At 40.3% G+C, this 13,678-nt stretch overlaps 1 protein-coding gene across 3 annotated transcripts in view; it reads right to left on the reverse strand.

The window, feature by feature from the left end:
- The window catches only part of rapgef6 (Rap guanine nucleotide exchange factor (GEF) 6), a 309,254-nt gene that overhangs the window by 285,357 nt on the left and 10,219 nt on the right, over positions 1-13,678 (reverse strand). The window lies entirely within an intron of this gene.

Here is a 13,678-nt window from a genome sequence, read left to right on the forward strand (position 1 = left end):
AACATAAAAAGCTACAACATAACCAGCGACAACATAACAAGCAACAACATAAGTGACAACATAACAAGTGACAATATAACAAGTGAAAACATAACAAGTGGCAACATAATAAGCTACAAAATAAAAAAGCTACAACATAACAAGTGACAACATAATAAGCTACAACATATAAAGCTACAAAATAAAAAAGCTACAACATAACAAGCTACAACATAAACTACAAGATAATAAGCTACAAAAAATCAAGCTACAAGATAATAAGCTACAATATTAGGGTGCGGCGGATGGGAGAGCAGCCGGGCCACCAACTTGAGGGTTCGAGGTTTGATTCCTGCTTTTGCCATTCTGGTCCCTGTCGTCGTGTCCTTGGGCAAGACACTCTACCCACCTGCTCCCACTGCCACACTGGTTTAAATCTAGCTTAAATATGTAGATAATGGGTTCCACTGGGGGGGGGGGGGGGGGGGGGTCTGTAATGCGCGGTAGACCATTCCCGCCCGCCGGGTCCTTCCTCAGCGACGGTGCCTGCTGGGTACCCCGGCAGCTATGCGCCCTACCGGCCATAACAAAGACACATCAAAAGATACCGGTATGGCGGTATTGTCTCAAATATATTCCGCTTTCTAAAAAATACCGGTATTAACTCTAAAACCGGTATACCACCCAGTTCTAGTACTGACTTATGCACATTCAATTCCACATCAGGAAGTAAACCTTGTCCATAAACATCAGTCAATAATGGGAGGCGGGCACGATATCTACACTTATATTTTCAGTTTCAGTTTGCAGAGAAATACAAGCCTTTAAGATAAGTGACTCACTTGTCTTATCAGAGAGGAAACTGGGTTTAAAAAAAACCAAAAAAACAGAAGTAGCATATTTGTGCACGATATCATCTTCGAGTGCAGTTTGCACAACTGATCGTAAATCTCCGCCTCCAAAAGTCTGAAGAGGCACACGTCTTACTTTCCTGACCCGCTTGTCAACTGTCACCTGGAGCAAGAACATTCCACACCAAGTGATACTGATAGGCAGGCAGGCAGGCCAGTCTAGTACCCGCACTATTTTACTACGGCATCGTCTTGCTGAAATAAGCAGGGGCGTCCATGATAACGTTGCTTGGATGGCAACATATGTTGCTCCAAAACCTGTATATACCCTTCAGAAATAATGGTGCATTCACAGATGTGTAAGTTACCCATGCCTTGGGCACTAATACACCCCCATACCATCACAGATGCTGGCTTTTCAACTTTGCGCCTATAACAATCCGGATGGTTCTTTTCCTCTTCGTTCCGGAGGTTCACGACGTCCACAGTTTCCAAAAACAATGTGAAACGTGGACTCGTCAGACCACAGGACACTTTTCCACTTTGCATCGGCCCATCTTAGATGAGCTCGGGCCCAGCGAAATCAGTGGCGTTTCTGGGTGTTGTTGATAAATGACTTTCGCTTTGTTACATATGCAGCGACGAACCGTAGTTATTGACAGTGGTTTTCTGAAGTGTTCCTGAGCCACTTGTGCCAGCTTTTTTTTAAACATGTTGCAGGCACCAAATTCCAAATGAGCTAATATTTGCAAAAAATAACAAAAGTTTACCAGTTCGAACGTTAAATATCTTGTCTTTGCAGTCTATTCAATTGAATATAGGTTGAAAAGGATTTGTGCCAACTTCACTGGTTTTGGGTTTTGTACAACAGCTATATTTCATCGCTTTAGTTTTTTAACAATTATTTTTTATCTGTTCTTAAAAACAACCAACTTTATAAAAATATGACATACGGTATTTTTCGGGCTATAAGTCGCAGTTTTTTTTCTTATACTCAGGAGCAACTTATGTGTGAAATTATTAACACATTACCGTAAAATATCAAATAATATTATTTAGCTCATTCACGTAAGAGACTAGACGTATAAGATTTCATGGGATTTAGCGATTAGGAGTGACAGATTGTTTGGTAAACGTATAGCATGTTCTATATGTTATAGTTATTTGAATGACTCTTACCATAATATGTTACGTTAACATACCAGGCGCGTTCTCAGTTGGTTATTTATGCCTCATATAACGTACACTTATTCAGCCTGTTGTTCACTATTCTTTATTTATTAGGGACCGCAATGTCCCTTTGGGACAGAGGACCCTATTGTAATTGTAAGGTTTTATTATTATTATTCCGCCGCCTCTTTGAGCTGTAATTTTACCCCCTTAACATGCTTCAAAACTCACCAAATTTGACACACACACCAGGACTGGCGGAAATTGCCATCTAATCAAAAAAACAAACTTTAAAATTCAAAATTGCCCACAATTTCCCCCTTTGTCTTCTTTTTTTTCTCTTTCTATCCCCTCCTGCTCTGGCCCGGCTGCACTAAATGATAATATAAATACATTTAATAAAGTCAAAGGCAACAAGAGAAGTATCCTACACTTCTCTTTTGTAAAGTAAATCTGAACAGCCGACATGGGCATCTACATCAACTATAGGATTTGCCTGAGAAGCTGGACAGGACACACACAAAAAAAAAAAAAAATCAAAATTGCGCTCTAGCGCCCCCTAGGAACAAAACACAGACAAAACTGCCTGTAACTCCCAGTACGAATGTCGTAGAGACATGAAAAAAATCCTCTATGTAGGTCTGACTTAGACCTAGATTTCATACATCGACTTTCTTCAGCAAAAATCAACAGAAAGTTTGCAAATCCCCCTTCAAAACAAAAGTTTTGTAAAAACAGTCACCTTTGCCTCTTTGAGCTGTAATTTGACCCCCTTAACATGCTTCAAAACTCACCAAACTGGACACACACATCAGGACTGGCGAAAATTGCGATCTAATAAAAAAAGCAAACCCCAAAACTCAAAATTGCGCTCTAGCGCCCCCTAGGAATAAAACACAGACAAAACTGCTCCGAGTAAGAAAACAGACAAAACTGCCTGTAACTTCCAGTAGGAATGTCGTAGAGACATGAAACAAAAACCTCTATGTAGGTCTCACTTAGACCTATATTTCATACATCAACTTTTTCCAGCAAAAATCAACAGGAAGTTTGCAAATCCCCCTTCAAAACAAAAGTTTTGTAAAAACAGTCACCTTTGCCTCTTTGAGCTGTAATTTGACCCCCTTAACATGCTTCAAAACTCACCAAACTGGACACACACATCAGGACTGGCGAAAATTGCGATCTAATAAAAAACAAAACCCCAGAACTCAAAATTGCGCTCTAGCGCCCCCTAGGAATAAAACACAGACAAAACTGCTCCGAGGAAGAAAACAGACAAAACTGCCTGTAACTTCCAGTAGGAATGTCGTAGAGACATGAAACAAAAACCTCTATGTAGGTCTCACTTAGACCTACATTTCATAAATTGACAACCCCCAGCAGAAATCAACAGGAAGTGTGCAATTCCCCCTTCAAAACAAACGTTTTGTAAAAAACGGTCACCTTTTTTCAAACATTATCTCCTCTGAGCGCGTTTGTCGTGTCGGCTTCAAACTAGCACAGGAGAGAGATTGAACCCCTCTGATTAAAACTTGACGAAAGAGTTTTGATTACTGCTCCGGTTGGGATTTTATTTGCCGTCAAAGTCGGTCCCGTCCATCGCTGCTTGCTGTCATGTCTGTGTGATCAGGCGTTATTTTTGGACTTTTTGTGCAGTTTTGTTTTGTCACCATAGTTACCCATTAGTTTCACCTGTCATGTTTTGAGTCACGCACCTGTTGTTAATCATGTCCATAAGTATTTAAGTTAATTCATTTTCTGTTGTTCGGCCGGACGACCTCGCACCCCATATATGCTTCTGCACACCCTTATGATCCTTGCTGCTCCTTTTTCATGCCGGTTCCATGCCATGTAAGTTTTTGTTTATCAAGCCACAGTTAATGTTTTGCTTAATTGTTCATAGTTTCCGCCACTGTGCGTGCTTTTCATTTGTACTTTTTTGCTATAGTCTTTTGGTTTCATAGCTTATTCTCCGCCATTGTGCGCGCTTTTTGTTTGATCTTTTTTTAATAAATAAATCATGTACCTTGGTTCCCGTCTCGCCCGTGCCAACTTTCCGCTGCATCCCGGAAAAGCAAACTCCAAAGACCAAGTCTTGACACTTGCAGCTTTAATTTTAAATTGCCTTTCAAATATATATTCTTGGTGTTGGGTTTTATCAAATAAATTTCCCCCAAAAATGCGACTTATACTCCAGTGTGACTTATATATGTTTTTTCCCTTCTTTATAATGCATTTTCGGCCGGTGCGACTTGTACTCCGGAGCGACTTATACTCCGAAAAATACGGTACACTAATTTTTGATCAACTTGTTTTGATCTATATTTGTCATTTGTATGTATTAATTAATTTAAAAAGAAAGGGGGTGTGAGGGGAATGGGGGAAAAATAATCATAAATTGACTTTTTGTGAAGAAATCTGAGATTTTAATTTTCAGGCCATATGGCCCAGGCCTAATCTGTATTCATGTTTGCCGATACAAGCCCTTGCTGAGTAACCTGGGCTGTGATTGGCTGACTAAACTTTGCAAAGGGGAGTCCACCTGTAGCCTCCGTCAGTACACATTGCACGTGCACAGAGCTGACGTTGATGTACTTGTTGGTGCCTGCTCTCCTGCATGGAATGTACTGACATTACACACACACATTGTTTGCTTGCTGTGCCATGAAAGTTGCGGCGCCTCCAGCGGGTTGCGCACAGGAAGTGGCGTTGTGTGCGTGTTTATGTTCAAACAATAGCCAGCAGGCACGGACGGCATCAAGGTTCCAGCCGCAACACTTCCAAGGTGTTACAAAACTGCATAACAGGCTGCAAAGGAGACGCGTGCCAACTTTGACGAGGCCAGAAAAAATGAAAAAGGTCAACAAAACAATGCATTGAAAAAAAAAACAGATGCAGCTTGGAATGTAAGTTGGTTAAAAACAATAATAAATCAACTTCAGTCAGGGTTTTTTTTTTCTTCTTGCAGTCCCTTACAACTACAGAATTGGCAGCCACCGATCAGTATCGGTCCATTTTCATGTAAATGCACATTATCATACAGTCGTGGTCAAAAGTTTACATACACTTGTAAAGAACATAATGTCATGGCTGCTGGGTCAAAAGTATACATACAGCAATGTTAATATTTGCTTACATGTCCCTTGGCAAGTTTCACTGCAATAAGACGCTTTTGGTAGCCATCCACAAGCTTCTGCTTGAATTTTTGACCACTCCTCTTGACAAAATTGGTGTAATTCAACTAAATGTGTTGGTTTTCTGACATATAGGACATTCTAAAACTTTAACTAGGGACCGCAATATCCCTTTGGGACACAGGACCCTATTGTTATTGTAAGGTTTTATTATTATTATTCCGCCACCTCTTTGAGCTTTAATTTGACCCCCTTAACATGCTTCAAAACTCACCATATTTGACACACCCATCAGGACTGGCGATAATTGCGATCTTATCAAAAAACCAAACCCCAAAACTCAAAATTGCGCTCTAGCACCCCCTAGGAAAGAACACAGACAAAACTGCTTGTAACTCCCAGTGCGAATGTCGTAGAGACATGAAACAAAAACCTCTATGTAGGTCTCACTTAGAACTAGATTTCAGACATTGACATCCTTCAGCAAAAATGAACAGGAAGTTGGCAATTCCCCCTTCAAAACAAAAGTTTAGTAAAAACAGCCCCTTTTCCTCTTTGAGCTGTAATTTGACCCCCTTAACATGCTTCAAAACTCACCAAACTGGACACACACATCAGGACTGGCAAAAATTGCGATCTAATAAAAAACCCAACCCCAAAACTCAAAATTGCGCTCTAGCGTCCCCTAGGAAGAAAACACAGACACAACTGCTCCGAGGAAGAAAACTCAGGCAAAACTGCCTGTAACTTCCAGTAGGAATGTCGTACAAAAACCTCTATGTAGGTCTCACTTACACCTACATTTCATATATTGACAACCCCCAGCAAAAATCAACAGGAAGTTTGCAATTCCCCCTTCAAAACAAAAGTTTTGTAAAAACCGGTCACCTTTTTTCAAACATTATCTCCTCTGAGCGCGTTTGTCGTGTCGGCTTCAAACTAGCACAGGAGAGAGATTGAACCCTTCTGATTAAAAGTTGACCAAAGTGTTTTAATTACTGCTCCGGTTTGGATTTTATGTGCCGTCAAAGTCGGTCCGGTCCATCGCTGCTTGCAGCTTTAATTCTAGCCTGATTTAGCCATTCCTTTATCACTTTTGACGTGTGTTTGAGGTCATTGTCCTGTTGGAACACCCAACTGCGCCCAAGACCCAACCTCCGGGCTGATGATTTTAGGTTGTCCTGAAGATTTTGGAGGTAATCCTCCTATCTCATTGTACCATTTACTCTCTGTAAAGCACCAGTTCCATTGGCAGCAAAACAGGCCCAGAGCATAATACTATACCACCACCATGCTAATAAAGAAGGAAAAAAACATATATAAGTCGCACTGGAGTATAAGTCGCATTTTTTGGGGAAATGTATTTGATAAAACCCAACACCAAGAATAGACATTTGAAAGGCAATTTAAAATAAATAATGAATAGTGAACAATAGGCTGAATAAGTGTACGTTATATGAGGCATAAATAACCAACTGAGAACATGCCTGGTATGTTAACGTAACATATTATGGTAAGAGTCATTCAAATAACTATAACATATAGAACATGCTATACGTTTACCAAACAATCTGTCACTCCTAATCGCTAAATCCCATGAAATCTTATACGTCTAGTCTCTTGTGTGAATGAGCTAAATAATATTATTTGATATTTTACGGTAATAATTTCACACATAAGTCGCTCCTGAGTATAAGTCGCACCACCGGCCAAACTATGAAAAAAACTGCGACTTATAGTCCGAAAAATACGGTGATACACGACTTGATATACTACTACTATACAATACAATGACATGTACAATACATACACAGAGCCCTGGGAACATTATGAATCTTTTATTAGTGTGGAGAGCATTTCCTCAACGCCGGAAATGTGTCCCGTGAAAAACCGTCCGACCAGTACTCTCTAATAACTAAAGTTCCTTGGGTGAATAATGTAAACTCACTACACCGGTATGTTTTAGCGCTTTCATGGCGAGTTTACTGACCAATATAAGTAAGAACTTTACACTACTTTATATTAGAAATGGCAACAGTGGAGGATGAATGTCCCATGTGGATGGAGATCGTTCAAACTACAAATATGTGTTTTTTAAACTCTCTGTGTTTGTGTGGACATGGCCTTGATTTTGATCAACATCCAGCACCACCCGCCACCCCGATAGGGACAAACGGTAGAAAATGGATGGATGGATGGATGCCCAGGGAATACAAGAGAAAAAAGACCATTAAAAGCAAGACAAGTAGGATTCCAGACAAGGACAAAGTACCAACAGCTAGGATCATGGACCGGATACCATTAAAAAACTATTCCAAGTCCAAATCAGTAAGTTCTGGCGAGTTAAAAGCAAGAGGTCAAGGCTGCGAGCTAAAAGCAGGAGGACAAGACGGAGCCACAGTGACATGATGGAAAAGAAAGCCAAGTTGGGCACGAGCCAAAAAGTCTTGTAGGACGTTCCACACCACATGAATCTTCTTTGTGGGGACGCTGTGAGCCAGCTTCCTCACATTGTGAAAGGACGGGAATCGAACCTGTGTGTGATATGTTCCTGAGCGCTTTATAATGGCTTTAAAGAAAAACAACATCCTGCTCCTGCGCTCTGGTTGGAACGCTCATTTTCTTTTTCTTTTTGTCTCATGTAAGGATTGTGAACGACGGGCAAAGTGAGGTTTCCCTTCAAAAAAACTTCAAAAGAGCACAAACTACATTATTTACAGCAGAAACGAGCAGCAGTATTTTAATACATGCAACCAGGGGGCTTCGGGAGGAGCGATACTGTACGTCGATAATTATCATACTTGTGCGATAATTCCATCTTCTGTATGATGGATGAATGATCAGTAATTAACAAAAACCCAATAATGTAAAAATAATTCAAGCCTTCAATACAAAATGTGTCACGTACGGGAAAAAGGAATATCAAAATAGTCTAGGGGCGTGGTCAATATGACATCATAATACATATGACATCACAACATTTTGAACCGCAACAATGCACATATATTCTTTAAAAGGGCTAAACAAATGATTTACCGTATTTTCCGCACTATAAGGCGCACCGGATTATTAGCCGCACCTTCTATGAATTACATATTTCATAATTTTGTCCACCAATAAGCCGCCCCGGACTATAAGCCGCGCCTACGCTGCGCTAAAGGGAATGTCAAAAAAACAGTCAGATAGGTCAGTCAAACTTTAATAATATATTAAAAACCAGCGTTCTAACAACTCTGTTCACTCCCAAAATGTACGCAAATGTGCAATCACAAACATAGTAAAATTCAAAATAGTGCAGCGCAATAGCAACATAATGTTGCTCGAACGTTAATGTCACAACACACAAAATAAACATAGCGCTTACTTTCTGAAGTTATTCTTCATTCGTAAATCCTTCGTCTTCGGTGTCCGAAGTGAAAAGTTGGGCAAATTTACGATCCACTGGCAGATGTTGGCGTCGTCTGGCGCTGCCTACTCGTCTTAGTGAAGGTGTGTTCGCCTTCTGTCTTCCATTGTTCCCACGCAGTTAGCAGTCTAGCTTCGAATGCCCTGTTGACACCAATATCTAGCGGCTGGAGGTCTTTTGTCAATCCACCCGGAATGACGGCGAGTATTGAATTACCCGGTAAGCGTGTCAGCGTGTCTCTCAATGTGCTGTTATGAGCTAGCAAATATAACAACTACACTACCCAGCATGCAACGATAGTTACGAGCATGCGCGGTAGCCCTGAGAAGTTCCCACGCAGTTAGCAGTCTAGCTTCGAATGCCCTGTTGACACCAATATCTAGCGGCTGGAGGTCTTTTGTCAATCCACCCGGAATGACGGCGAGTATTGAATTACCCGGTAAGCGTGTCAGCGTGTCTCTCAATGTGCTGTTATGAGCTAGCAAATATAACAACTACACTACCCAGCATGCAACGATAGTTACAAGCATGCGCGGTAGCCCTGAGAAGTTCCCACGCAGTTAGCAGTCTAGCTTCGAATGCCCTGTTGACACCAATATCTAGCGGCTGGAGGTCTTTTGTCAATCCACCCGGAATGACGGCGAGTATTGAATTAAGCGCGTCTCTCAATGTGCTGTTATGAGCTAGCAAATATAACAACTACACTACCCAGCATGCAACGATAGTTACGAGCATGCGCAGTAGCCCTGAGAAGCGATGTTGTATGCTGGGAGTTCGAATGTGGTTATGAGCACGCTGTGAGAAAACGTTGAGAACTCAGTTAACACGCCTCGTCTGCATTATTTATAATTAGACAGACAACACACTTAATAGGAGCCATTTGGGGTCTTTACATAAACACACAAATGGAAATGAAACGTCACATATCCCAGCATGCACCGCGCGCTTCTTCTACGGGGAAAAAAGATGGCGGCTGTTTACCGTAGTTGCGAGACCTAAACTTTATGAAAATGAATCGTAATAAAGCGCACCGGGTTATAAGGCGCACTGTTAGCTTTTGAGAAAATTTGTGGTTTTTAGGTGCGCCTTATAGTGCGGAAAATACGGTAAGTATTTTTAAAAACAAATATGTGTTAGTAGAGATGTCCGATAATGGCTTTTTTGCCGATGTCCGATATTCCGATATTGTCCAACTCTTAATTACCGATTCCGATATAAACCGATACCGATATATACAGTCGTGGAATTAACACATTATTATGCCTAATTTTGTTGTGATGCCCCGCTGGATGCATTAAACAATGTAACAAGGTTTTCCAAAATAAGAGAACAACTTCAACTCAAGTTATGGAAAAAAGTGCCATATTTATCATTGAAGTCACAAAGTGCATTCTTTTTTTTTAACATGCCTCAAAACAGCAGCTTGGAATTTGGGACATGCTCTCCCTGAGATAACCCTGATACTCACTACAACTATGGGAAATACTATACTTTGACTTTCACAAAGTGCATTATTATTATTATTTTTTAAACATGCCTCAAAACTAGAGATGTCCGATAATCGGCCGATAAATGCTTTAAAATGTGATATCGGAAATTATCGGTATCGGTTTCAAAAAGTAAAATTAATGACTTTTTAAAACGCCGTTGTACGGCCCCTCCCCTCTCCCCTCTCCCCACACAGGGGTTGACGACTGCAGCATGGGAGGTTTACTGGCGACGCTTGATGACCTCATCAAACCGCCGCGAGCGTAGCATAACATCAACAAGAGTGTGTTGTTGCCGGTGCTGTAGCCGTGGCTAAAAAGCAAACTCGCTCGATGACTGACTAACGACACCGCGTCTATGGTTGGGGATTATTTTAAAGTGTGTCTGACGGATACAAAACTGTCAATTTGCAATGACTGCAATAAGTTGGTTGTGCGAGGAGGAACCAAGATGTCTTCCTTTAATACGAGCAATTTGATCTCCCACCTCTTCAAGAATCATAAGGAGATACACGATGAATACAAGGAGTTTTGAGAAAAAAAACAGAATTACGGAATAATTCTGGTTGTGCTTACCGACCTCGAGACTATTTTATTTGGTACATGGTGTAATGATAAGTGTGACCAGTAGATGGCAGTCAAACATAAGAGATACGTGTAGACTGCAATATGATGGCAACACCAACATTTTATATGTTCCATTGAAAATATAGAACATTACACACGGCGCTCAAAAATCTATCCTAATGTTTTAGTACGACTTTGATAAGCTATGAAGCCGCACCGCTTGATGGATTGTCGGCATATTCAACATACGAGAATTATTATGGTGTGTATATAAGGTAAGACATATTATCTGGCGTTTTGTTTCGCAATTTTATGCAAAAGCAACTTTTCTTACTTTCTGGTACCTGCTGATCTGTAATTGGGATCTGCATAAGTTTTGAAAAATTGAGCGATTCCGCCTTTGTAGTCGGTGCCGACACCGTAGTCGATAAGCTTCTTCTTTTTCTCTATCTTCTTCTTATGGGACATTCATCCTCCGCTGTTGCCATTTGTAATATAAAGTAGTGTAAAGTTCTTTCTTATATCTGTCAGTAAACTCGCCATGAAAGCGCTAAAACATACCGGTGTAGTGAGTTTACATTATTCACCCAAGGAACTTTAGTTATTAAAGAGTTCCGGTCAAAAACCTAAACTTTGTGTAAATATCTTGACATATATGAGATTATTATATAAGTAAAGAAAGGCAGGCAGCAGCTCACACATTCTCATACTTTCTGTAACATCCAGGAAGGAATGAGGTCAGCCAGCTTGAAAAATGTCTCAACTATAATCTACGTGAAGGAGCCCAGAATTGTTTTTATTTTAAATGTTCACAATATTTCACGAGGAAACCTTGCGCTGTATTGAATCCATAAACTGTTATAAAATTGAGTCGATAGTGAGTTATTGTCATATTTTTACCAATTTTTCCCCAGGAGATTTTTTTATAATTTGAAATGCAAATGTTGATGCTCCTCTTAGACCAGGGGTGTCAAACGTACGGCCTGCGAACAGGTTTTATCCGGCCCGCGGGATGAGTTTGCTAAGTATAAAAATTAACCTGAAATTTTTGAATGAAATAAACAGCTGTTCTAAATTTGTCCACTAGATGTCGCAATAGCAATTATTTGTATATTTGTAGATGATGCTACATATTTACAAAATAAACCACATGATGTTAGTGCACCAGTCAAGAAAAATTATCAAACTACCGTATTTTTCGGAGTATAAGTCGCACCTGCCAAAAATGCATAATAAAAAAGGAAAAAAACATATATAAGTCGCACTGGAGCTACGAAAAAAACTGTGACTTATAGTCCGAAAAATACGGTACATAAAAAACATCCTGTAATTTGATTTTGATTAAAAAAATGTTTATCTTTATAGATTGAAAATTAACACCAATGAGTTGACTGATTATCACATAATTTATTCAGAAAATATAAATAACGACAAATAAAGATAGAATACTATTAACCGCAACATGTAAGTGTAAAAAAAACAAAAAACATTATGATTTGTACATTTTCAGAATGTGCTTGTTCTATTTTTTTTAAACAAAGAAAACAATCCGAAGTTGTCTTTATTTTTAAGTTATCGTGCCGTGATTTTACCGGTCCGGCCCGCTTGGGAGTAGATTTTTTCTCCATGTTGAGTTTGCCACCCCTGTAATAAAGGTGTTTGTGAAATCCCCTGATGTTTTAGCTTCTAAATTAACCACATAAAACATTATGTCACTATTGGTCCCAGGTTTCCTAAAAAATAATGTTAAAAAACAACAACTTACAGCCTTGTCCAGCTGTTTACTGACCTATATAAATGATAAATGGGTTGTACTTGTATAGCGCTTTTCTACCTTCAAGGTACTCAAAGCGCTTTGACACTACTTCCACATTTACCCATTCACACACACATTCACACACTGATGGCGGGAGCTGCCATGCAAGGCGCTAACCAGCAGCCATCAGGAGCAAGGGTGAAGTGTCTTGCTCAGGACACAACGGACATGACGAGGTTGGTACTAGGTGGGTATTGAACCAGGGACCCTCGGGTTGCGCACGGCCACTCTTCCACTGCGCCACGCCGTCCCTATTATTCATGTTTAAATATATTTTACTGCAAATTAGTTAAAATTCAAGTACCAATGATAGTCACACACACACTAGGTGTGGTGAAATGTGTCCTCTGCATTTGACCCATCACCTGGGAGGTGAGGGGAGCAGTGAGCAGCGGCGGTGGCCACGCCCGGGAATCATTTTTGGTGATTTAACCCCCAATTTCAACCCTTGATGCTGAGTGCCAAGCAGGGAGGTAATGGGTCCCATTTTTATAGTCTTTGGTACGACTCGGCCGGGGTTTGAACTCACAACCTACCGATCTCAGGGCGAACACTAAAACATTATGTCACTATTTGTCCCACGTTTCCTAAAAAAATAATATTAAAAAAAACAAACTTAAAGCCTTGTCCAGCTGTTTAATGACCTACATTATTCATGTTTAAATATATTTTACTGCAAATGAATATTGCCTCTAAATATTCATTATTGGCTTTCTTGATTACTAGTAATCGGTATCAGTATCGTCCCTTAACCCTTGTGTAATTTGCATATTGTTGTTACTCAGCCAGCGTTTGTGGGTCTGACGGACCCGTTCCATTTTGTGGCTTTTAATTAGAGATGTCGATAAATGCTTTAAAAAGTGATATCGGAAATGATCGGTATCGGCTTCAAGATTATCAGTATCGGTTTCCAAAAGTAAAATGTGTGACTTTCTAAAACGCCGCTTTGTACACGGACGCAGGAAGATGTACAGAGCGCCAATTAATCCTTGAAGGCGCTGCCTTTATGTACTGGCCCAATCACATAATATCTACAGCTTTTCACACACACACAAGTGAATGCCACGCATACTTGGTCAAAAGCCATACAGGTCACACTGAGGGTGGCCGTATAAACAACTTTAACACTGTTACAAATATGCGCAACACTGTGAACCCACACCAAACAAGAATGACAAACACATTTCGGGAGAACATCCGCACCGTAACACAACATTAACACAACAGAACAAATACCCAGAACCCCTTGCAGATGCTTGTTTTCA

Source organism: Nerophis lumbriciformis, linkage group LG03 (genome assembly GCF_033978685.3).
Source record: "Nerophis lumbriciformis linkage group LG03, RoL_Nlum_v2.1, whole genome shotgun sequence".
Lineage (NCBI taxonomy): Eukaryota > Metazoa > Chordata > Actinopteri > Syngnathiformes > Syngnathidae > Nerophis > Nerophis lumbriciformis.